The following is a 27901-nucleotide window of genomic DNA, read 5'->3' on the forward strand; positions in this document are numbered from 1 at the left end:
ACCAAATGCAACTTGAAAAGTCCCATGATGAATTCGCACAAAGAGAGGCCGAGAGAAAAAGAAAAGAAAAAGAAAAAGAGAAAAGAAAAGAGAGTGAGAGAAAATTAGAGTGGGGAAATAAAGATCAAAAAGAAAATGAAAGAGATGTGCATTCGACCATAGAAAAGAATGAGGGAAAGAAGATGAGCTTTTATGCTAAAATGAGAGATGTGAGAATAGGTTTATTTTCTAACAAGCCAATGATTGTACTCATGTACAAGGAAGCTTGTTTCTTAACTAACAAACTGGACCCTTCTTTGCCAAGTGTTGTGGTTGAAGTTTTGCAGAAATTTAGTGATGTCTTCCCCGATGATCTACCTCAAAGTTTATCACCTGTGAGAGGGATTGAGCATCAAATTGACTTCATTCCCGGGGCTGCCATACTAAATAGACCAGCCTTTAGGAACAATCCCGAGGAGACCAAAGAACTTCAAAGGCAAGTGGAGGAGCTCTTACAAAAGGGGCACATTCGAGAAAATTTAAGCCAATGCGATGTGTTCGTCTTATTAGTACCCAAAAAAGATGGTAGTTGGCGTATGTGTGTTGATTGTAGAACCGTCAACAAAATAACAGTAAAATATCGACACCCAATACCTCAACTTGATGATATGTTAGATGAGTTGTATGGTACTTGTGTATTTTCTAAAATTGATCTTAAAAGTGGTTATCACCAAATAAAAATGAAACCAGGAGATGAATGGAAAATTGCTTTAAAACAAAACAAAGGTTATATGAGTGGTTGGTTATGCCATTTGGCTTAACTAATTTGTCAAGTACTTTCATGCGTCTAATGAACCATGTTTTACGTGAATTTATTAGAAAGTTTATGGTTGTCTACTTAGATGACATTCTTGTGTATAGCAAATCTATTAATGAGCATGTCATGCATTTGAGGCAAGTATTTGACACATTGCGCAAATTTCAACTATATGCTAACATGAAGAAATGTACATTTTACATTGATCGCATCATTTTCTTAGGATATATCATGAGTGCAAAAGGAATCGAGGTAGATAGTGAAAAGGTAAAGGCTATTTAAGAGTGGCCGACACCTAAAAGTGTAAGTGAGGTGCATAGTTTTCATGATTTGGCAAGTTTCTATAGGAGATCTGTAAAAGATTTTAGCACCGTTGCTGTCTCTTTAACTGAAATCATGAAAAAAGATAAGAGGTTTGTTTGGGGAAAAGAACAAAAACATGCGTTTTCCTTATTGAAAAAAAAGTCATATAATGCGCCTTTATTAAGATTGCCTAATTTTGATTCAACCTTTGAAATTGAATGTGATGCCTTTTGGCTTGGGATAGGCGCTGTTCTTATGCAGGATAAAAGACCCATTGATTACTTCAGTGAGAAGCTTAATGGTGTGCAATTGAATTATTTCACCTATGACAACGAGTTTTATACTTTGGTAAGAGCATCAGAGACATGGCAGCATTATTTGTTACTAAAAGAATTTATGGTTTACACCGATCATGAATCTTTGAGGCATTGGAAAGGGCAAGGCAAGCTTAATAAACGACATGCAAAATGGGTGGAATTCATAGAGTTCTTCCCATATATGATCCAATATAAGCAAGGAAAAAAAATATGGTAGCTGATGCACTTTCAAAAAGGTACGGTCATATCTCTATTCTTTCTACAAAGTTGTTAGGATTTGAGCATTTCAAAGAATTATATATGCATAAGTGATTTTTCAAATGTTTATATGGCTTGTGAACATGCCGTATTTCAAGACTTTTATAGGCATGATGGTTTTCTATTTAAAAAGGGAAAATTATGTGTGCCTAATAGTTATATTAGGGAGTTGCTTGTTCGTGAAGCACATAGTGGTGGTTTAATGAGACATTTTGGGATTGATAAAACTTTGAGCATTTTATATAAACATTTCTTTTGGACTAATATGCGCAAATATGTTGAGAAAATTTGTTCGCAGTGCATCTCATGTAGGCAAGCTCAATCTAGAGTTCAACCACACAGATTATATATGCCATTACCCATTCCTACACATCCTTGGGTTATATTTCCATGGACTTTTTGTTGGGTTTGCCTAGGACTAGAAAAGGCCGAGACTCAATATTTGTTGTTGTTGATCGTTTTTCCAAAATATCACACTTTATACCTGTCACAAAACAAATGATGCCATACACATAGCGGATTTGTTTTTTCGCGAAGTTGTTAAAATGCATGGCATTCCTAAAACCATTGTGTCCGATGGTGATGTTAAATTTTTAAGCCACTTTTGGCGAGTTTTGTGGTCCAAACTTGGGACCAAACTTTTATTTTCTACTACTTCATATCCACAAATGGATAGTCAAACTGAAGTAGTAAATAGATACATTATTACGTGCTTTAATTGGAAGGAATGTTAAAACTTGGGAAGATATGCTATCATTTGTTAAATTTGCTTATAATCAGAGTATACATTCTTCTACTGAGTTTTCTCCTTTTGAAATTGTCTATAGTTTTAATCCCTTAACTCCACATGATTTGTTGCCTATTCCTATAAGTGACATTTCTAATTTTGATGGACATAAGAAAGCCCAAATGGTTAAAGCAATTAATGAAAAAGTAAGGCAGAACATTGAAAAGAAAAATGAACAAGTAGCATCCCATGTCAATAAAGGAAGGTGCAAGATTTCATTTGAACCAGAAGATTGGTTGTGGGTTCATTTGCGCAAGGAACAATTTCCATCAAAATGGAAATCTAAGTTGGATGCTCGTGGGGATGGTCCATTTCAAATCATAGCCAAAATCAATTAAAATGCCTACAAAGTGGACCTACCAAGTGAATATAGTATTTCGGCTACATTTAACATATATGATTTATCCCCTTTTGAAATTGATTCGAGAACGAATTCTTTTGAGGGGAGGGAGAATGATGCAAACAAGGCTAAAAACTCTCAAGATACTCAAAGAGCATCAAAAGGTGACTTGGAGCAAATTTTAAATGACGTGAACACAAATAGAGTTCCAAACCTGAAAAGTTTCAGTGGACTAGTAACAAGATCAAAAGCAAAAAAGCTTAAAGAGTTGCTCCAAGTTTTCACTCAAAAACATGTGGATGATGGGCTGGCCAATTGTGAAAAGTTCAAATATGAGCTTTTTGAACAGCCCAAATTCGTAACTTTAATTGGGTTTAAATGATTTGGGATAATTTGGGCTTGTTTGAGTCTTATTAGTAATGAGTAAATAAGCCTTGTGTATTGGCTGGATTAGTTGAATTGTTTTAAGTATTTTGAATTGTTTTATTTTAGTTTGAGTTAAGTAAGTCCATATAGTCACGTGTAACTCATTTGGGCTTAAGTTTTGTCTTAATGTTATTACAAGAATGAGCCCAGAAGTATATGGTATCACAAACAATTAGTGGTGTTGGTTAAGAAGATTGGAGTTACAAGGACATAATAATTACATGCCTATAATTAGCCTAGTTATTGTTGGAGTTACAATTGTAATTATCACATAATTAGCCTAGTTATTGTGGGAGTTACAATTGTAGTTATTGTATTGTAACTTATCATTGATTTCTTTGGCTATTAATACCAAAGGAACTCTTCTTTGTGGACATCAAGAGTTGTAATCAAATATTTCAGAATTGAGTTAAGAGTGTTTTGGCTTTCTTTTCACTTTATACACAGGGTGTTGATTTGGAATACAATTGTTAACACTTATATTTCAATTTTGATTTCCTATTTCAATTGTTCTTGGTGCTTGTTTGGATTAGGTTCAAGGGATATCATTTATCTTTCTTGGTTTCTATTTAACTTCTACTATTTGGGTGATTGAACAAATTTGATTCTTTTTTACTTGTTATCTAAATTCTGTTCTAGACCGATTGAAGAGTTCTAAGGTTCAAACAAGGGTCTTGGGGTTTCGTATCAACTTGTGAGGAAAATAGATGAAATAGATGAAAGTTAGATAGTTAAATTGAAAATTTTAGAAACCAATACTATCGAACTAGCTGAATGAAAGGTGAATAATAATGGTAGCATGAATTATAGAGATTGGGTTTAGAAATTATTAACAGTTCATCATATCTCACTTATCAATGTAAAAATATGAATTATTATGATGACTAGTTTAAGTGAACAACAATTGAGATAAACATATGAAAAGAACATCAATGTGTTTAGTAAATTTTGATAGAGATATCTAATGATAGACAATTAAAAAATTATTATAGTTAAGATTCACCTAAGATATGGTAGGGGAGGCCCACTTGTACTAAGTACAGTTTATAAGTTAATTTGTTAAATATTTCTTACTGGGCATGTGTAGTTCACTCTTTTATCTTTTAAAAAATAGAAAATCCAAAAACAAGTTCAAGACCAGTTAGAACGATGACGAGGCCTCAAAGCGTATGAGAATTTTACCATCTATAATTAGTGTGAACTATACCTTTGAATCTTGAAATTTTATCTCGTTTAGTGAGTATAGTGATTTTTACAAAATATTTTCTAGATTCTGTATTTTCTCAAATGTTGAGGAGTAAAATCTTTGTTATAATGTTGTTACATACTCCCTTGGAATGAAGTTGAAATTGCATGTTTTAATAATTAGGGTGTTGGGAACTTGTGAGTTTTCTTGAAAATATGTGTTGTCACATGCAGCATATGCCTTTAACATGCACGGTGTATGCGTGCACACTAGCAGCGCAGGAGTTTCCCTTGTGCACGTGAAGACAGCCAGTTGCGCGCACGCAGAAATTCTGCTGTGCGAGCATACTGGCCTTTCTTCAGGTGCAGGTTTTCTCGCCTACATACCCGCAACTTCATGGGTAATTTTCTTTTAGCCGCTCCAACTCTCGCGAGCTTCCCATTCAATTTAGGACTCCTATTCTAACATGGATTCGGAGCTCTCAAATATCACATTAGGATCCTAATGACTAAAATTGGATGTGGATAATGCTACTTCCTATTTTTATTTATTGTGAAGCCAGTCAACTCCTAGTAATTTTGTTCTAGAAAGAAAACATTTTCTTCTTTTGTGTGGGGGCCCCTTTTCTGCCTATCTAGTGCAGCATAGGGTTTTTAGGGAAGCATTAAAATTTATTCTTTCTAGTTAAATTTAAGGAATTATGAGTTACAGATAATAAATTGTGTATATACACCATATATTTCGACCATGAGAATAATAGAGAAATGTTTATGCAGTAAGAGTAAAAGGTGATTTCACAACGAGGTTTTTGTTGATGATTTTTCATATTGAGGAAACAAAGAGTTAGAATGTTGGATTGTCATGTTTACAACTGGTTGCCCATGACCATTTACGCTCTGGACATATTTATTATTCTTATCTCTGAACTACAAACTTTTATTTTTAGTAAAAATTTGTTTTAAATGCAACATTGATGAAAAAGGATGGCAATTTCTTTTTGTAATTTAGGAAATAGAATTATTTATCTATGAAAATGAATTGCTAGTATTATGTTATGGATCTTGAGTTCAGAATAAGTGAATTCCCCTAAGTTCAGAATAAGTGAATTCACCTATTAAATTTTGAATTCTTCAACCAATCAGTGAAAAATTTCTTTTGTTCAGGAACAAAAAATTATTCTTATTTGTGATACATAAAGATGCTCCTCCATTTACATTTCTTAAACATAATAGTGGATGGGTTTGAATTTTTAGGTAGTAAAGAGTTGTTCATCTGGTGGTTAAATTTATAAAAAAAATTTCAATCGTAACAGTAAAGATAATCTTATTTTTGTTTTCAAAATTTCACATGGCTTTATGTTGATTTTGTAAAAATTGTCTACAATTTTCAAAAGTAAACGTATCTATTATCAGTTGAATAAAATAAAAACATATGTTAAATATATTCTTGAATTGTTAGTCCTTTTTCTCCTAAGTATACCACACACCCAATGTTAAAGAATTTACTAAGGATATATATTCAGTTAAAATGATACATCAACTTCGTTATAGAATAATAGATATGAAGAAAACTGGGTTTGAAACAAAGACCTTAAATAATCAACTATTTACGAGAAAAGTCTAAAAACATGTCAGTGCAGAATCCATGCATTTTTACATAAGAAGTGGAAAAGCTTGCTACGCACCCTTGTTGTTAGTCACAGTTTGAGAACACTAACAACAATTATCGCAACAATTAGAGGAAGGATGATTATGGCAATGCACATCCATTTCCTAGAGCTTTTCTATTGTTTCTTTACCTTTCGGAGGGCAGTGTTCCCTGGTTGTACATGATGTACAATACTTGAGACTTGAACAATGAGTAAAAGGTAGAAAACATAAAAGGTGGCAACAGCCTTTGATCCGTCATGTGTATTCTGCATCCAAGATTTGCAATTAACTTCACTTAATCAAATGGATTTATAATATTTTGTATAACAAGTAATGAAACATCTTACTCCACATATTTAGTTTATTTTATAATGTTTAATTATATAACATTATATATATGCATGTCTAAATATATGTTAATGGTACTATTATATTAAATAAATTATTAAAGTAGTTTTAAAAATTTTGTACTTGTTACAATTTTATTCTAATTATTTTTTTCGTTCCAATATGGTCAACATTTTTTTATTCATTTTAAAAGTTTATTTTTTTTTCATTTATTATTAAAATATATTTCAAATTGTTATGTCATATTTGAAAATTTCAAAACACAATTAAAAAAATAACTTTAAATAATGGATTAAATTAATAACAATATTTGACATATTTTTAATGTTATTAACTATTTATTATTAACCAGTTAAATTAATTCGTTATAATATAGTTCCCGACGTTTTTTATTTATTTCAAAAGTTTATTTTTAATATTATTAAGTTTTTAATTTAATTAATTAATAAAATTATCCTTTTGAATTGTTTGTCAAAGCATTTAAATATAATATATTTATGTTAAATTTTTTTTAATTAAAAAATAAAAAAATCTAATATTTGTAAATAAAAAATATTAACAAATAAATTATAGTAAGAAATATTATAAAAATATTATGATAAGTGTCAAATTTTATAAACAAATTTAATAGATTTATGATAAATTCTCTCAATACAACAAAAATATAAGTTATAGATTCATGAATAAATATCTAAATCTTAACTTTATTAACTTTATTCAGCGGACCAATAACAAGATCAAAGATAAAGAAACTTAAAGAGTTGCTCCAAGTTTTAACTCAAAAACATGTGGATGATGGGCTGACCAATTGTGGAAAGTTCAAATATGAGCTTTTTGAACAGCCCAAATTTGTAACTTTAATTGGATTTAAATGATTTGGGATAATTTGGGCTTGTTTGAGTCTTATTGGTAATGAGTGAATAAGCCTTGTGTATGGGATGTATTAGTTGAGTTGTTTTAAGTATTTTGCATTGTTTTATTTTAGTTTAAGTTAAGTAAGCCCATATAGTCAAGTGTAACTCATTTGGGCTTAAGTCTTGTCTTACTATTATAAGAATGAGCCCATAACTATATGGTGCCACAAATAATTAGTGGTGTTGGTTAAGAAAATTAGAGTTACAAGGAGTTACATAACAATTACATGCTTATAATTAGCCTAGTTATTGTTGGAGTTACAATTGTAATTATTACATAATTAGCCTTGTTATTGTGGGAGTTATAATTATAGTTATTGTGTTGTAACTTATCATTGATTTCTTTTGCTATAAAAACCAAAGGAACCCTTCTTTGTGGACATCAAGAGTTGTAATCAAATACTTCAAAATTGAGTTAAGAGCATTTTGGCTTTCTTTTCACTTTATGCACAAGGTGTTGATTTGGAATACAATTGTTATCACTTGTATTTCAATTGTTCTTGGTGCTTGTTTGAATTGGATTAAAGAGATATCATTTATCTTTCTTAGGTTCTATTTAACTTTTACTATTTGGGTGATTGAACAAATTTGTTTCCTTTTTAATTATAATTTAAATTCTGTTATAGACCGATTGAAGAGTTCTAAGATTCAAGCAAGGGTCTTGGGGTTCTGCATCATTTGGTATCAGAGACAGGATCACCAAATAAATTATTCTATTCTTATTTTGTTGTCTTTATTTTCATTATTTCTTGCTAAAATAAAAAAGAGATAACTTTGTATTCAGCAAAAAAAGAAAAATTAGTTAGTCTAATTTGCTTAATTGTGCAAAACACACTTCAACCAATTACACCTTGTGTAATTGAAACACTTGTTGTTATTTTCCTTTTATTTATCTCATATAACATTCAAATACATTTAAAATTTAAAAAGGAAACTCATTTCAAAGCTGTTTGTTTGGTTAAGATTCTTTGTATAATTTTTAGGGCTGTTTGGAAACAACTCACCTCAATTGAGTTTGTTTTCATCCAAAACTGTTTGTTTCACTTAATTTGAGTATTTTGGCTGATAATTTGTGGTTCTATTGGAGAATTACAAGTTTCATGCATTAAATTCCAGATTCACTATTTTTTTACATCTTTAGTTTTCATTTAATATTTTTGCCCATTTGCTTCTTACTACATCTTGAGGTAATATTATTGATTCGTTGTTGCTTAATTGACATAAAAATCATCATACACTTATTTCTATATCAAGTGTGTGCTCTCTATTGTTTAAATTATTCTAGTTTGCTTCTAGAATTGAATTCGTGTATCTTGTTTCTTCAGGAATTCTTTGTTATCTCTAATTAAAATTGAGTACATAGTGATAATTAATTATTGTTTGAATTGACCCTTTTGTATAAAGTTATAAAAGATTTCTTAAGTGGTAAAAAGCAATAGAGTGTGAGCTCAAAAGAGGGTAAAAGCCAAAATTGAGTGAAACACGAGTGCCCATACTACGAGAGTAAACACGTGAGGGAGTGATTTGTGAGGTTGCAATCTATTTTTTTTGTCATTAAAATTTTAGATTTGAAGATGGAGCCACAAGGGAGTGAAAGAACATCAAAAGATCAAGAATTCATCCTCAAAGCAATGCAACAACAATTTGAGAGGATTCAACTAGCTATTGGCAACATGAATGAGAAACTAGAGAAACAACAACGTGAGTTAAATTCCATGAGAGGGGAAGCTTCCCAAACCAATCCAAGGGCAAGAAGACTTCCAACACCACATTTTGATGAGGAAGTGGAGGAAGAATTTGATGACCAAGCTACTTTAGTCAATGAAGGTTGAAATTATGGTAGGGGTCGAAAGATCTTGATAAAAACATTGGAAGCATCGAAATGAAAATCCCATCGTTTCTTGGCAAGAATGATCCGAATGCTTATCTTGAATGGGAGCACAAGGTGGAGCTTATTTTTGAGTGCCACAATTATTCGGAGGAGAAAAAGATAAAGCTTGCAGCTGTGGAGTTTGGAGAGTATGCCATTGTGTGGTGGGATCAACTCATCACAAGTAAAAAGAGAAATGGAGAGAGACCTATTTCCACTTGGGCCGAAATGAAGGCTATCATGAGAAAGCGCTTTGTTCCCACTCACTACTATAGGGACTTACATAAAAAATTACAAGGATTTATACAAAGGAACAAGAGTGTAGAAGACTACTACAAAGAGATGGAGATAGCCATGATAAGGGCTAATATTGAAGAGGATAGGGAAGCTACTATGGCAAGGTTCTTAAATGGCCTTAACAAAGACGTAGCTAAATGATGCAGAGCCCTAAGACCCTTGCTTGAACCTTAGAACTCTTCAATCGGTCTAGAACGGAATTTAGATCACAAGTAAAAAAGAATAAAATTTGTTCAATCACCCAAATGGTAGAAGTTAAATAAAATCCAAGAAAGATAAATGATATCCCTTGAACCCAATCCAAACAAGCACCAAGAACAATTGAAATAGGAAATCAAAATTTAAATACAAGTGATAACAATTGTATTCCAAATCAACACCTTGTGCATAAAGTGAAAAGAAAGCCAAAACACTCTCAACTCAATTCTGAAATATTTGATTACAACTCTTGATGTCCCTAAAGAAGAGTTCTTTTGGAATTATAGCCAAAGAAATCAATGATAAGTTACAAGACAATAACTACAATTGTAACTCTCACAATAATTATGCTAATTATGTGATAATTACAATTGTAACTCCAACAATAACTAGGTTAATTATAAGTATATAATTGTTATGTAATTCCTTGTAACTCCAATCTTCTTAACAAACACCACTAATTGTTTGTGGCATCATATAGTTATAGGCTCTTTCTTGTAATAATACTAAGATAAGACTTAGGCCCAAAATAAGTTACACTTGACTATATGGGCTTAATTAACTCAAACTAAAATAAAACAATCCAAAATACTTAAACACCTCAACTTATCAAGGCCATACAGAAGGCTTTTTCATCCATTACCAATAAGGCTCAAACAAGCCCAAATTATCCCCAATCACTTAAATCCAATTAAAGTTACGAATTTAAGTTGTTCAAAAAGCTCATATTTGAACTTTCCATAATTGGCCAGCCCATCATCCACATGTTTTTGAGTGAAAACTTGGAGCAATTCTTTAAGCTTCTTTGCCTTTGATCTTTTTACTAGCCCCCTGAAATTTTTCAAGTTTGGAACTCTATTTGTGTTTACATTATTTACAATTTGCTCCAAGTCACCTTTTGATGCTCTTTGAGTATCTTGAGTATTTTTAGCCTTATTTGCATCACCAACATTGTAGAGCTTTAACATTATGTAGAGATTGATGATATGGTGCACATGGCTATAAAGATTGAAAGACAATTAAAGCGAAAGGGGAACAGAAGGCAAGCCAACACTTATTCGGCCCAAAATTCTAATTGGAGGCCGAATTGGAGGGGAGATAACAAGGCTGTCAAATTCAAAAGAAATGACAAAACCAAGCCAAAAGATGCTAATAATAATAAAAATAAAGGTATTTCTAACTCCCAAACTCCTAGGAATAGAGATATCAACTTTGAAAATCTATCATCCGTTACAAAAATTGAATCTTTTCCTTTCCTTGATCTAGACAAACCCAAAACATTCCATTAAAATATCAATCCAAGATTCACTAGAAAAAGGTAAAGGTGTATACAATCCTTGATTCAAAACTTTAGATTTTGCTTGTTTGCACCCAACACATCTATCACAAATTCTTTGCACATTTCTCCTCATATTAGGCCAATAGAAATGTTCCTTTAAAGTATCTAAAGTTTTTAAAATATCAAAATGTCCCATTAAACCTCCCCCATGAGATCTTTAACAAGCAACGTTTACATAGAATAAATAGGATGCACAACTTATTCTCTTTAAATTACTTATCCATTCTATAGAACTTACCGAATGTAACTTTCTCACATGCCTTAAAAATGTTAGAAAAATCAGAATCATTTTCGTAAAGAGATTTAACATGTTCACTTAAAGCATTGAGTAAATCATACCTTCTTGAAAGTGCATCTGCCACAACATTCTCTTTACCTTGCTTGTACTTAATCACATAAGGAAATGTTTCAATAAACTCAACCCATTTAACATGCCTCTTATTCAACTTACCTTGCCCCTTTAAGAACTTTAACGTTTGATGATTAGTTTGAGTGACAAATTCTTTGAGCCTTAGGTAATGCTGCCAATTATCCAAAGCGCGAACCAAAGCATAAAGTTCCTTGTCATAGGTAGACTAGTTCAATGAAGCACCATGGAGCTTTTCACTAAAGTAGGCAATTGGTCTTTTTCCTTGCATAAGAATAGCCCCAACACCAACACCTGAAGCATCACACTCAATTTCAAAAGAATTAGCAAAGTTAGTCAAAAAAAAGGTGCTGAACAAAGCTTATCTTTTAACAAATTAAATGCTCACACTTTATACTTATCGCACTTGAAAACACAATTTTTTTTTATTACTTCCGTAAGTGGTGCACCAATGGAGCTAAAGTCTTTAACGAATCGCCTATAAAAACTAGCCAAACTATGAAAACTTCTTCCCTCACTTATCAATTTAGGAATAGGCCAGCTCTTAATAGCATTAACCTTCTTATCTTCATCAACTTCAACACCTTGCTTATTCACAATAGAACCTAAAAACACAATTCGATCTAAACAAAAAAACACTTCTTGAAATTACCATACAACCTCTCTTTTCTCAAGGTAACTAAAACACTCCTCAAATGTTCTTCATGTTCATTCAAATCTCTGAATACACAAAGATATCATCAAGTGCACAATAACAAATTTTCCAATGAAATTTTTCAAAACATGATTCATAAGTTTCAGGAAAGTACTTGATGCATTAGTTAAACCGAAAGGCATAACCAACCATTCATATAATCTATATTTTGTTTTGAAAGCAGTTTTCCATTCATCGCCCTCTTTCATTCGAATTTGATGATAACCAATTTTCAAATCAATTTTGCTTAAAATAGTATAGCCATATAATTCATCAAGCATATCACCTAACCTAGGAATAAGATGACAATACTTTACCGTAATGTTGTTAATCGCGTAGCAGTCAACACATATGCCAAGAACCATCTTTCTTAGGCACCAACAATACTGGAACAGCACATGGATTCATACTTTCTCTAACAAATCCCTTGTCCAACAACTCCTAAACTTGCCTTTGAAGCTCCTTTGTCTCCTCGGGATTACTTCTATAGACTGGTTTGTTTGGAATTGAGGCACCAGGTATGAAATTTATTTAATGCTCAATACCTCTAATGGGTGGCAATCCATTTGCTATCTCTTCCGGAAAGACATCTTCATATTCCTGCAAAAGAAAAACAAACACACTAGGCAAAGAAACATTAAGGTCGTTAGTGTTTAGCTAAAGTTCCTTGTACATATGCAAAGTATACTATTCCTTGAAAACCAAGCTTCCTTAATATCACTCCTTTTTGTATACGAGCTCACTTGTTTCTTTTTACACTCATTTGAATTCTGCCCTTTTCTTTGTCAAACTCACTTTCTTTTTCACTTCATTATTTTTTCCACTCTTTTCTTTTAAAAGCTCACTCTTGGATGTCTCCCATTTTTACTCGCACTTATTCCTTCACTCTTATTTTCTCTCACTTTGTATTCTTCTAAGCTCGCCCTCCTAAACTTCTTTTGGTGAAAATGGTATAGGAGTAATTTTCTTTCTGTCTTTCTTAAAAGTGTAGTGATTTGTGAAACTGTTATGCATCACCCTTCGATCAAATTGTCAAGGGCGTCCCAACAAAAGATGACCAGCATGCATAGGCACTACATCGAATAACAATTCATCTTTATACTTTCCTATTTTGAATGCCACAAGAACTTGTTTTCTCACCCTTATATCCCCGCAATCATTGAGCCACATCAATTTGTAAGGATGTAGATGTTTTGTAGTAGACAGTCCCAACTTCTCTACAAGAGTAGTACTAGTAACATTTGTCATGCTGCCACCATCAATTATCACATCACATACGTGATCCTTCACAAGACATCTAGTATCAAACAAGTTCTCTTTTTGATCGCATTCGTCTTGTTGGACTTGTATGTTCAAGAACCCTTTCACTTTCTGTCATGGTAAATTCTTCATCTTCATCATGAATTGCATCTTCATAGGATGTTATTTCTCCTTGATTCTCTTATTCATTGGCCAAATAATACTTTTCATCAAGCATAAACATAGTTCTTTGATTTGGACAGTCCTGCTTGTAATGACACTAGAAACATTTAATATTTCTTGCGTTAGTAGTGGAGTCAAGCTTACTCTTATCTTTGCTAGAAACGGGTGCTTTAGGAACCTCTTTCAATTCTGCCTTAGGCTTGGATGACGAAGCCTTATCACATTTCCTCCAATTTTATTTGCATGTTGAAGTGTTGGAAGAAAAATGACTTGTGTTACCTTTTCTCTTCAGTTGCTTCTCAACCTTCAAAGCAAGGTGAAACAAATATTCTAGCTCCATACAAGGCTGCAATTCAACCACATTAGAAATCTCCTTATTCAAACCATTAACAAATCTAGTCATTGTAGCCTCACTATCTTCCTTGACATTTGCTCTAATCATGGCCACTTCCATTTCTTTGTAGTGCTCCTCAACACTCTTAGAACCTTGTGTAAGATTTTGAAGTCGATTGTACAACTCTCTATAGTACTTGCTTGGTACTCTCTATAATACTCCACTTCAAATCTCTCTATTCTTCAATAAGCCTCTCCATATTTTTTCTCCGCTTCTTCTTCGTATCATCCCGCCAAGTAATAGCATAATCTTCAAAAACAGCAACGACAAGTTGTAGTTTCTTCGATTCAGTGTAGTTATTGCAATCAAATACTAGTTCAATCTTCTTTTCCCAATCCAAGTAAGTTTCAGGATCGATTCTTCCATGAAAGGATGGAATCTTGAATTTAACACCACCAAAATTGCTATTATTATTTTTTCTTACTCTTCGTTGCACATCCTCTTCTTCTTCATTATCACCGCGTGATTCATTATCTTCAAAGTCATCACTCTCTTGAACTCTCTTTAGAAATCTCCTACCACGCATGGCTGGATTTAGGAGCATTTGGTTACTGCCCCTTGTAACCGAAGCTTCTAGCCTCTCCATTCGATCAATAATCTCACCATATCTTCTATCCATAGGTTTCATCAGTTCCGTTAAGGCTTGGAACCTATCTCTCTTGTTTTGTGGATTATTTGCTTGTCCACTCATCTTGTATTAAGCTGCAAAAGAAAGTTAGTAAAGCAAAATAATAGTTCCTCACTTCACTCTCTCACGTGTTTCACTCAAATAATTGTATCACTTAATTTCACTATGTGTTTAAATTTTGGCTTTTCTCTAGATGAACTCACACTCAGCCTTTTACCACTCCAATTCTCTTGTTAAGATTCGTTGTAGAGAATCAAAGCTTATACAAAAGTGTCGAATTACAATGAGGAATAGAATAAACCAAGTTGGAAGGAAATAAAAGATAATCTTAATGAAACTCAACCAAGGAAATGAAAGATAAACCAGAGTTCTTAGAAAGAAATACAACTTAAAAGAAATTTTAATCTAGGAAAGCAATCTTAGTTTTTGTTTTAACTCCTTTTTGAATCCTCTTTTTTTAGTTTCTTTTTTTTTTACTTTTATTTTCACCTTCTTTTGATTTTTTTATGTTTCTTTTTTTTTTTTATGTAATGCAACAGAAATAAACTAAAATTCGGATCTCATCAGATAAATAATTAGCTCAGAAATTTCAGAACAAATTCTGACTTAAATATATTAGATCTAGTTGTCTTCATTTATTGTATTTAAACTTTTGCTTTTCTTATTAAATAGAAATATTTACTCTGTAATATGAAGAATTGTGACTCTTGGATGTCTTAAAACTTATAGGTAGTATTCTCTTTTGTAAAGACAGACAAGTTGATATATGAATTTACTTAATGCAAAGTTTCTTAAGAGAGATTTTTCTCTTGTTATGATTCTTGTTTGAATCAGGGTTCCTACGAGCCAAGCTAAATACTTTGTGAGTAGTTTTTTCAAAGGTTCTTCAAGGGTTGACTTTGGGTTGCAGACTTATTCCAAAGTTCTCTTTCACGAATCGAATTGGATCAAGGACTTGGTAAATCTGATTTAGCTTTCCAAGGGGTTGCTTCCAAGTGTAAAGATATTGGGTCTCGGTTAATATACCCGTGGTTCGTATCAGTTTGGTATCAGAGTAAGCTTAGGCTCTAAATCAAGTTATATTCTTTGTGTTTCATCTCTTTACTTTTGTTTCATTGTTTCAAGTCTTTGTTTCAATTTTAATCCTCCATATCCATTTCTTATTGTTTAGCATCAAGCGTATCAGTTTAGTGTCCTCTCATTGTTCCATTCGTTTCAACTTGTTTTCTGTTGTTATTTTTAATCATTTGTTGTTCTCCAACTCCTTGTGATCTGTTTGTCATCCAAAAAGTTTGTCCATTCAAGTTTATTTATGTTGTGTTACATTAAAAAAAAGAAACAAAAAAAAAATCAAAAGAATGTGAAAAGAAAAATGAAAGAAAAAGGAATATCAAGAGGCAAAAAAGAGAGATTAAAAAAAAGAGGATTCGAATAGGAGTTAAAACAAAAATTCTGTTTGCTTTCCTAGACTAAAATTACTTTTAAGTTGTATTTCTTTCTAAGAATTCGGAAACATCTTTCATTTCCATCTACCTTGGTTCAGTTTCATTCAAATTATCTTTTATTTCCTTCCAACTTGGTTTATTCTATTCCTAATTATAATTCAACACATTTATATAAGCTTTGATTCTCTACAACGAACCTTAACTAGAGAACTGGAGTGGAGGCTGAGTGTGAGTTCATCTAGAGAAAAGCTAAAATTTAAAAACGAGTGAAATTGAGTGATACCATTATTTGAGTGAAACACGTGAGGGAGTGAAGTGAGGAACTATTCTTTTGCACTAACTTCTTTTTGCAGCTTAATACAAGATGAGTGGACAAACAAATAATCCACAAAACGAGATAGATAGGTTCCAAGCCTTAACGGAACTGATAAAAGCTATAGATAGAAGATATGGTGAGATTATTGATCGAATGGAGAGGCTAGAAAGTTTCGGTTACAAGGGCAGCCACCAAATGCTCCTAATCTAGCCATGCGTGGTAGAATATTTCCAAATAGAGTTCAAGAGAGTAATGACTTCAAAGATGATGAATCACGTGGTGATAATGAAGAAGAATAGGAGGTGCAACCAAGAGCAAGAAACGACAATAATAGCAACTTTGGTGGTGTTAAATTGAAGATTCCATTTTTATGGAAGAATGGATCTTGAAACTTACTTGGATTCGGAAAAGAAGATTGAACTAGTATTTGATTGCAATAACTACACTGAATCCAAGAAACTACAACCTGTTGTTGCTGTTTTTGAAGATTATGCTATTACTTGGTGGGATGATACAAAGAAGAAGTGGAGAAGAAATAAGGAGAGGCCTATCGAAGATTTGAGAGATTTGAAGTCCATCATGAGAACAAGATTTGTACCAAGCTATTACTATAGAGAGTTGTATAATCGACTTCAAAATCTTACAGAAGGTTCCAAGAGTGTTGAGGAGTACTACAAAGAAATTGAAGTGGCCATGATTAGAGCAAATGTTGAGGAAGATAGCGAGGCTACAATGGCTAGATTTCTTAACTGTTTGAATGAGGAGATTTCTAATGTGGTCGAATTGCAGCCTTATATGGAGGTAGAAGATTTGCTTCACCTTGCTTTGAAGGTTGAGAAGTAATTGAAGAGAAAAAGGGAATGCAAGTCATTTTTCTTCCAACACTTCAACATTCAAATCAAATTAGAGGAAAGGTGATAAGGCTTCGTCATCCAAACCTAAGGCAGAATCGAAAGAGGTTCCTAAAGCATCCAGTTCTGGCAAAGATAAGAGTAAGCTTGACTCTACTACGAATGCAAGAAATATTAAATGTTTCAAGTGTCAAGGTGTAGGTCATTACAATCGGGACTGTCCAAATCAAAGAACTATGTTTATGCTAGATGGAGAGTATTATTTGGCTAGTGAAGAAGAGAATGAAGGAGAAATACCATCCTATGAAGATGTAATTGATGATGAAGATGAAGAATTTACCATGGCAGAAAGTGGAAGGGTTCTTGTAGCAAGAGGAGCTTTGAATATACAAATACAAGGCAAATGCAATCAAAAAGAACTTGTTTCATACAAGAAGTTTTGTGAAGGATCGCGTACTTGATGTGATAATTGATGGTGGTAGTGTGACAAATGTTGCTAGTACTACTCTTGTAGAGAAGTTGGGGCTGTCTACTATAAAACATCTACATCCTTATAAATTTAAGTGGCTCAATGACTGCGGGGATAGAAGGGAGACAAAGTACTTGTGGCATTGAAAATAGGCAAGTATAAGGATGAATTGTTTATTCGATGTAGTGCCTATGCATGCTGGTCATCTTTTATTGGGATGCCCTTGGCAATTTGATCGAAGGAACATAACGGTTTCACAAATCACTACACTTTTGAGAAAGATGGAAAGAAAATTACTCTTGTACCACTTTCACCAAAAGAAGTTTATGAGGGTGAGCTTAGAAGAATACAAAGTGAGAGAGAAAACAAGAGTGAGGGAAAACGAGTGAGCAAATGTGAGACATCCGAGAGTGAGCTTTTGAAAGAAAAGAGTGGAAAAAATAATGAAGTGAAAAAGAAAGTGAGTTTGACAAAAGAGGCAGAATTCAAATGTGTGAAAAAAATAAGTGAGCTTGTATGCAAAAAGGAGTGATATTAAGGAAGCTTGGTTTTCAAGGAAAAGTATACTTGTGCTTATGTACAAGGAACTTTATCTAAACACTAACGACCTTAATGTTTCTTTGCCTAGTGTTTTTGTTTCTCTTTTGTAGGAATATGAAGACGTCTTTTCGGAGGAAATAACCAATGGATTGCCACCCATTAGAGGTATTGAACATCAAATCAATTTCATACCCAGTGCCTCAATTGCAAACAAACCAGTCTATAGAAGTAATTCCGAGGAGACAAAGGACCTTCAAAGGCAAGTTGAGGAGTTGTTGGGTAAGGGATTTGTCAGAGAAAGCATGAGTCCATGCACTATTCCCGTTGTTAAAGAAACATGGTTCTTGGTGTATGTGTTGATTGTTGTGCGATTAACAACATTATGGTAAAGTATCGTCATCCTATTTCTAGGTTAGATGATATGATTGATGAATTATATATAGCTTTACTATTTTTAGCAAAATTATTTTAAAAAGTGGCTATCAGCAAATTCGAATAAAAGAGGGCGATGAATGGAAAACTACTTTCAAAACAAAATATGGATTATATAAATGGTTGGTTATGCCTTTCAGTTTAACTAATGCACCAAGTACTTTCATGAGACTTATGAATCATGTTTTGAAAGATTTCATTGAAAAATTTGTTGTTGTGTACTTTGATGATATCCTTGTATATTCTAGAGATTTGAATGAACATGAAGAACATTTTGATGCAAACAAGGCTAAAAACACTCAAGATACATAGTGATAATAAAATTGAGTACATAGTGATAATTAATTGTTGTTTGAATTGACCCTTTTGTATAAAGTTATAAAAGATTTCTTGAGTGGTAAAAAGCAAGAGAGTGTGAGCTCAAAAGAGGGTAAAAGCCAAAATTGAGTGAAACACGAGTGCCCATACTACGAGAGTAAACACGTGAGGGAGTGATTTGTGAGGTTGCAATCTATTTTTTTTTGTCATTTAAATTTTAGATTTGAAGATGGAGCCACAAGGGAGTGAAAGAACATCAAAAGATCAAGAATTCATCCTCAAAGCAATGCAATAACAATTTGAGAGGATTCAACTAGCTATTGGCAACATGAATGAGAAATTAGAGAAACAACAATGTGAGTTAAATTCCATGAGAGGGGAAGCTTCCCAAACAAATCTAAGGGCAAGAAGACTTCCAACACCACATTTTGATGAGAAAGTGGAGGAAGAATTTGATGACCAAGCTACTTTAGTCAATGAAGGTCGAAATTATGGTAGGGGTCAAAACATCTTGATAAAAACATTGGAAGCATCAAAATGAAAATCCTATAATTTCTTGGCAAGAATGATCCGAATGCTTATCTTGAATGGGAGCACAAGGTAGAGCTTATTTTTGAGTGCCACAACTATTCGGAGGAGAAAAAGATAAAGCTTGCGGCCGTGGAGTTTGGAGAGTATGCCATTATGTGGTGGGATCAACTCATCACAAGTAAAAGGAGAAATAGAGAGAGACCTATTTCCACTTGGGCCGAGATGAAGGCTATCATGAGAAAACACTTTGTTCCCACTCACTACTATAAGGACTTACATAAAAAATTGCTAGGCTTTATACAAAGGAACAAGAGTGTAGAAGACTACTACAAAGATATGGAGATAGCCGTGATAAGGGCTAATATTGAAGAGGATAGGGAAGCTACTATGGCAAGATTCTTAAATGGCCTTAACAAAGACATAGCCAAATGATGCGGAGCCCCAAGACCCTTGCTTGAACCTTAGAACTCTTCAATCGGTCTAGAACGGAATTTAGATCACTAGTAAAAAGGGATACAATTTTTTCAATCACCCAAATGGTAGAAGTTAAATAGAACTCAAGAAAGATAAATGATATCTTTTGAACCCAATCTAAACAAGCACCAAGAACAATTGAAATAGGAAATCAAAATTGAAATACGGGTGATAACAATTGTATTCCAAATCAATACCTTGTGCATAAAGTGAAAAGAAATCTAAAACACTCTCAACTCAATTCTGAAATATTTGATTACAACTCTTGATGTCCACAAAGAAGAGTTCCTTTGGTATTATAGCCAAAGAAATCAATGATAAGTTACAAGATAATAACGACAATTGTACCTCCCACAATAACTAGGCTAATTATGTGATAATTACAATTGTAACTCCAACAATAACTAGGTTAATTATAAGCATGTAATTGCTATGTAATTTCTTGTAACTCCAATCTTCTTAACAAACACCACTAATTGTTTGTGGCACCATATAGTTATAGCCTCTTTCTTGTAATAATACTAAGACAAGACTTAGGCCCAAAATAAGTTATACTTGACTATATGGGCTTAATTAACTCAAACTAAAATAAAACAATGCAAAATACTTAAAACACCTCAACTAATCCCGGCCATACACAAGCCTTTTTCACCCATTACCAATAAGGCTCAAACAAGCCCAAATTATCCCCAATCACTTAAATCCAATTAAAGTTACGAATTTGAGATGTTCAAAAAGCTCATATTTGAACTTTCCACAATTGGCCAGCCCATCATCCACATGTTTTTGAGTGAAAACTTGGAGCAACTCTTTAAGCTTCTTTGCCTTTGATCGTGTTATTGGTTTGCTAAAACTTTTCAGGTTTAGAACTTTGTTTGTGTTTACATCATTTGATATTTGCTCCAAGTCACCTTTTGATGCTCTTTGAGTATCTTGAGTGTTTTTTGCCTTGTTTGCATCACCAACATTGTTCAACATTATGTGGAGATTGATGATATGGTGCACATGGCTATAAAGATTGAAAGACAATTAAAGCGAAAGGGGAACAGAAGGCAGGCAAGCCAACACTTATTCGGCCAAAAATTTCAAGTGGAGGCCGAATTGGAGGGGAGATAACAAGGCTGTCAAATTCAAAAGAGATGATAAAACCATGCCAAAATATGCTAATAATAATAAAAATAAAGGTATTCTAACTCCAAAACTCCTAGGAATAGAGATATCAAGTGTTTTAGATGCTTAGGTTTTGATCATATTGCATCTCATTGTCCAAATAAAAGGGTAATGGTGATGCGTGGTGATGGTGTTGAAACAGATGATGAGAGTGATGTGGAGGATGAAATGCCTCTGGAGGATTGTAGTGATGGGAAAACGCCTATAGAAGGCAGATTATTGGTTTCTAGGCATGCTTTGAATACGCAAGTAAAGAATGATGATGAGGGGGTTAAGTTGCAAAGAGAGAACATTTTTCATTCTAGATGTCTAGTGAATGAAAAATTGTGTAGCATGATTATTGATGGGGGTAGTTGTGTAAATGTGGCTAGTACCTTATTTGTCGATAAACTAGGTTTGGAAACTACAAAACATCCTAAACCTTATAAACTGCAATGGCTTAACAATAGTGGGGAGGTGAGAGTTAATAAACGAGGGTGCCTTTTACTATTGGGAAGTATAGTGATAAGGTGACATGTGATGTAGTTCCTATGTAAGCTAGTCACATTTTGTTGGGTAGACCATGACAATGGGATAGGAGAGTGATGCATGATGGGTATCTCAATAGGTACATGGTAGAAGAAGAGGGCAAAAAGTATACTCTTCTTCCTTTAACCCCTAAACAAGTTTTTAAAGACCAAATGTAACTTGAAAAGTCCCATGACGAACTTGCACAAAGAGAAGCTGAGAGAAAAAGAAAAGAAAAAGAAAAGAGAAAAGGAAAAGAGAAAAGAAAAGAGAGTGAGATAAAATTAGAGTAGAAAAATGAAGATCAAAAAGAAAAAGAAAGAGAGGTGCATTCGACCATAGAAAAGAATGAGGAAAAGAAAATGAGCTTTTATGCTAAAATGAGAGATGTGAGAAAAGTTTTATTTTCTAACATGCCAATGATTGTACTCATGTACAAGGAAGCTTGTTTCTCCACTAACGAACTTGACCTTTCTCTACCAAGTGTTGTGGTTGAAGTTTTGCAGGAATTTAATGATGTCTTTCCTGATGATCTACCTCAAGGTTTAACACCTTTGAGAGGGATTGAGCATCAAATTGACTTTATTCCCGAGGCTACCATACACAATAGACCAGCCTATAGAAACAATCTTGAGGAGACCAAAGAGCTTCAAAGGCAAGTGGAGGAGCTCTTACAAAAGAGCACATTCGAGAAAGATTAAGCCCATGCGCAGTGCCCATCTTATTAGTTCCCAAAAAATGGTAGTTGGCATATGTGTGTTGATTGTAGAGCCTTCAACAAAATAACGATAAAATATCGACACCAAATACCTCGACTTGATGATATGTTAGATGAGTTGCATGGTGCTTGTGTATTTTCTAAAATTAATCTTACAAGTGGTTATCCCCTAATAAGAATGAAATTAGGAGATGAATGGAAAACTACTTTTAAAACAAAACAAGGGTTATATGAGTGGTTGGTTATGCCATTTGGCTTAACTAATACGCTAAGTACTTTCATGCATTTAATGAACCATCTTTTACATGAATTTATTGGAAAGTTTGTGGTTGTCTACTTCGATGACATTCTTGTGTATAGCAAATCTATTGATGAGCATGTCATGCATTTTAGGCAAATGCTTGACACATTGCGCAAAATTCAACTGTATGCTAACATGAAGAAATGTACATTTTGCATTGATTGCATCATTTTCTTAGGATATATTGTGAGTGCAAAAGGAATCGAGGTAGATAGTGAAAAGGTAAAGGCTATTCAAGAGTGACCGACACCTAAAAGTGTAAGTGAGGTGCGTAGTTTTCATGGTTTGGCAAGTTTCTGTAAGAGATTTGTAAAATATTTTAGCATCGTTGTTGCCCCTTTAACTGAAATCATGAAAAAAGATAAGGGGTTTATTTGGGGAAAAGAACAAGAATATGTGTTTTCTTTATTGAAAGAAAAGTTATGTAATGCATCTTTATTAAGATTGCCTAATTTTGATTCAATTTTCGAAATTGAATGTCATCCTCTGGGCTTGGGATATGTGCTGTTCTTAGTCAAGATAAAATATTTATTGCTTACTTCAGTGAGAAGCTCAATAGTGCACAATTGAATTACTTCACCTATGACAAGGAGTTTTATGCTTTGGTAAGAGCATTAGAGACATGATAACATTATTTGTTACCAAAAGAATTTGTGATTCACACCGATCATAAATCTTTGAGGCATTTGAAAGGACAAGGCAAGCTTAATAAACGACATGCAAAATGTGTGGAATTCATAGAGTCCGTCCCACATGTGATCCAATATAAGCAAGGAAAAGAAAATGTAGTAGCTGATGCGCTTTCAAGAAGGAATTAATTCAAGGAAGAATCCTTTTGAGGGGAGGGGCAATGATGCAAACAAGGCAAAAAACACTCAAAATACTCAAAGAGCATCAAAAGGTGACTTGGAGCAAATTTCAAATGACGTAAACACAAATAGAGTTCCAAACCTGGAAAGTTTCTGCGGACTAGTAACAAGATCAAAGGCAAAGAAGCTTATAGAGTTGCTCCAAGTTTTCACTCAAAAACATGTGGATGATGGGCTGACCAATTGTGGAAAGTTCAAATATGAGATTTTTGAACAACCCAAATTCGTAATTTTAATTGGGTTTAAATGATTTGGGATAATTTGGGCTTGTTTGAGTCTTATTGGTAATAGGTGAATAAGCCTTGTGTATTGGTTGGATTAGTTGAGTTGTTTTAAGTATTTTGAATGGTTTTATTTTAGTTTGAGTTAAGTAAGCCCATATAGTCAAGTGTAATTCATTTGGGCTTAAGTTTTGTCTTAGTGTTATTACAAGAATGATCCCATAACTATATGGTGCCACAAATAATTAGTGGTCTTGGTTAAGAAGATTGGAGTTACAAGGAATTACATAACAATTACATTCCTATAATTAGCCTAGTTATTGTTGGAGTTACAATTGTAATTATTACATAATTAGCCTAGTTATTGTGGGAGTTACAATTGTAGATTTTGTGTTGTAACTTATCATTGATTTCTATGGCTATAAAAACCAAAGGAACTCTTCTTTGTGAATATCAAGAGTTGTAATCAAATATTTCAGAATTGAGTTGAGAGCGTTTTGGCTTTCTTTTTACTTTATACACAAGGTGTTGATTTGGAATACAATTGTTATCACTTGTATTTCAATTTTGATTTCGTATTTCAATTGTTCTTGGTGCTTATTTGGATTGGGTTGAAGGGATATCATTTATCTTTCTTGAGTTCTATTTAATTTCTACCATTTGGGTGATTAAACAAATTTGATTTCTTTTTACTTGTAATCTAAATTCTGTTCTAGACCGATTGAAGAGTTATAAGGTTCAAGCAAGGGTCTTGAGGTTCCGCATCATTTGGTTTCATTGCCTAACCCAATTAAAGTTACGAATTTGGGCTGTTCAAAAAGCTCATATTTGAACTTTTCACAATTGGCCAGCCCATCATCCACATATTTTTGGGTGAAAACTTGGAGTAACTCTTTAAGTTTTTTTGCCTTTGATCTTGTTACTGGCCCGCTAAAACTTTTTAGGTTTGGAACTCTATTTGTGTTCACATCATTTGAAATTTGCTCCAAGTCACATTTGGATGCTCTTTGAGTATCTTGAGTGTTTTTTGCCTTGTTTGCATCACTGGAGTCCAAGACCCTACAAGCTGCAAAGGTTAAATGATTGTGGAGAAATAAAGGTGATTAAGCAAGTTATAATTCCATTCTCCATTGAGAGATATATTGATGAAGTATTATGTGATACAGCACCCATGTAACTAGTCATTTGTTGTTGTGGAGAAATATGATGGGTACACAAATAGGTACTTACTTACTTTGAATGACAGAGATTTCACACTTGTGCCATTATCTCCTTCAGAAGTATATAAGGATCAAATGAAAATGATAAAAGCTTGTAATGGGAATTCGGGTAGCCCATTGGTGAGTGATTGCACTAGTGAGAAAAAGAAAGAGGGAAGCACAAGAGAGAAAAGTATAATGAGAGAAGAAAAGAGTGAAAACAAACTAGGTTTGTATTCAAAGGAAAGGGAATTAAGGAGTGCTTATGCAAGTAAGAAAGCTTTGATAGTGCTTCGGTTTAGAGAATTTTATTTCTCTAAAACTAACCTTAAACCAAATCTGCTTAGTATGTTTGTTTCTTTATTGCAAGAGTTTGAAGATGTGTTTCCAGATGATATGCCAAATGGATTACCACCTATAAGGGTTAATGAACATCAAATTGATTTCATCCCTAGTTCTGCAATTCCTAATAGACCAACATAGAGGAGTAATCCAGATGAAACAAAAGAACTCCAAAGGTAAGTAGATGAACTCTTAGCAAAAGAGTATGTAAGGGAGAGCATGAGTCCATGTGCAGTTCCTGTGTTGCTAGTTCCTAAGAAAGATGAATCATGGAGGATGTGTGTTGACTGTCATGCAGTCAATAAAATCACTGTAAAGTATTGTCATCCTATTCCTAGATTAGATGACGTATTAGATGAATTGCATGGTGCATGTATTTTTACAAAGATTGATCTGAAAAGTGAATATCACTAAATTCGCATGAAACCAGGTGATGAATGGAAGACTGCATTCAAAACTAAATACGGTTTGTATGAGTGGATGGTTATGCCATTTGGTTTCACTAATGCACCTAATACATTCATGAGGTTAATGAATCATGTCTAGCATGAATTTCTTAGAAAATTTGTTGTGGTTTACTTTGATGATATTCTGATTTATATGAAGTCTTTGGATGATCATCTTGTGCATGTTAGAACTATTCTAGAAGTTTTAAGAAAAGAACAATTGTTTGCTAATTTACAGAAGTGTACTTTTTGTCTTGATCAAGTTGTGTTTTTAGGGTTTATTGTTAGTGCAAAAGGAGTTAAGGTTGATAGTGACAAAGTGAAAACTATATAAGAATGGCCAACACCTAGGAGTGTGTCTGATGTGAGGAGTTTTCACAGGCTGGCTAGTTTTTATAGAAGATTTATGAAAGATTTCTCAACTATTGCTGCTCCTTTAACTACAGTGGTTAAAAAAGAGGTTGGATTCAAATGGGGAGAGGAGCAAGAGCATGCATTCAAAACTTTGAAGGATAAATTGTGTTCTACACCTGTTCTTTATTTACCTGATTTTTCTAAAACTTTTAAAATTGAATGTGATGCTTCTGGAATAGGTTTTGGAGCTCTTTTGATGCAGAATAAACGTCCAATTGCATACTTCAGTGAAAAGTTAAATGAATCACCATTGAACTATTCTACTTATGACAAGGAGTTATTTGCTTTAGTTTGTGCACTGCAAGTGTGGCAGCGTTACCTACTTCCAAAAGAATTTGTGATTCATACTGATCATGATGAGTCCCTCAAGAATTTGAAGGGAAAAGGGAAGCTGAATGAAAGACATGCAAAGTGGATAGTGTTCATTGAGACTTTTCCTTATGTGATTCATTACAAGCAACAAAGAGACAATGTGGTGGCATATGCATTATCTAGAAGGTACGTTTTAATTTCAACACTTAGTTCTAAGTTGTTAGGATTTGAGCAACTCAAAGATATGTATGCTACTGATTCTGATTTTTGTAATATTTATACTGCTTATGAACATGCTAAATTTGATAAGTTTTATAGGCATGAGGGATTTTTATTTCGTGGAAGACAATTGTGTGTGCGTACATGTTCATTGCGTGAATTGTTTGTTTGTGAGTCTCATAGTGGGGGATTAATGGGTTATTTTGGTGTGCATAAAATTTTGGACATTCTGACTGAGCATTTTCTTGGCCAAACATGCGTAGGGATGTTGAGAAACTTTGTTCATCTTGTATTGCATGTATACAGGTTAAATCTAACTCCAAACCCCTTGGTTTACACACTCCATTACCAGTTCCTACTCAACCCTAGACTGACATTTCTATGGATTTTGTATTAAGTTTGCGTAAAACTAGAAGAGGTAAAGATAGTATATTTGTGGTAGTTGATAGGTTTAGTAAAATGGCACATTTCATTGCATGTCACAAAACCGATGATGCAACAAACATTGCTGATATGTTCTTTAGAGAAGTAGTAAGGTTACATGGTGTACCTAAGACTATTATCTCTTATCGTGAAGTTAAATTCTTGAATCATTTTTGGAAAACTTTGTGGAGTAAGTTAGGAACTAAACTTTTATATTCTACTAGTCATCCACAAACTGATGGTCAAACTAAAGTTGTCAATCGAACTTTCGAAACTTTGCTGCGTGCTATTATTGGTAAGAATTTGAAAACTTGGGAAGATTGTTTGCCGTTCATTGAGTTTGCATATAATCGTACTATTCATTCTTTTACAGGTTTTTCACCTTTTAAAATTGTGTATGGTTTTTATCCATTAACTGTTTTGGATTTAATATTACCTTTAAGTGAAATTTTTAGTTTAGATGGTAAGATGAAGGCTGAAATGGTTAAAGCTATCCATGAGAAAACATGTGAGCAGATTAAAAAGAAGAACCAAGTTTATGCGCAAAGGGCTAATAAAGGGTGAAAACAACTTATACTTGAACCTGACGATTGGGTTTGGTACATATGCAAAACGAAAGGTTTCCAAAACAAATGAAGTCAAAGTTGGATCCAAGAGGCAATGGACCATTTCAAGTGTTGGAGAAAATCAATGATAATGCTTATCAAATTGATCTCCCTGATGACTATTCTAAGTCCGCTACTTTTAACGTTTCTGATCTTTCTCCATTTGATATAAATGCAGATTCGAGGACAAATTCTTTTGAAGGAGGGAATGATCCGGACATGGGTTGAAAAAGCATTAAAGAGAAG

General features: G+C 33.5%; 1 pseudogene; it reads left to right on the forward strand.

The window, feature by feature from the left end:
* The first annotated feature begins 239 nt into the window (after window positions 1–239).
* On the forward strand, window positions 240–27883 carry LOC148254947 (uncharacterized; annotated as a pseudogene).
* The last annotated feature ends 18 nt before the right edge of the window (window positions 27884–27901 follow it).

The sequence above is a fragment of the Carica papaya genome, chromosome 5, assembly GCF_054855325.1.
Source record: "Carica papaya isolate Zhongbai chromosome 5, ASM5485532v1, whole genome shotgun sequence".
In the NCBI taxonomy this organism is placed as follows: domain Eukaryota; kingdom Viridiplantae; phylum Streptophyta; class Magnoliopsida; order Brassicales; family Caricaceae; genus Carica; species Carica papaya.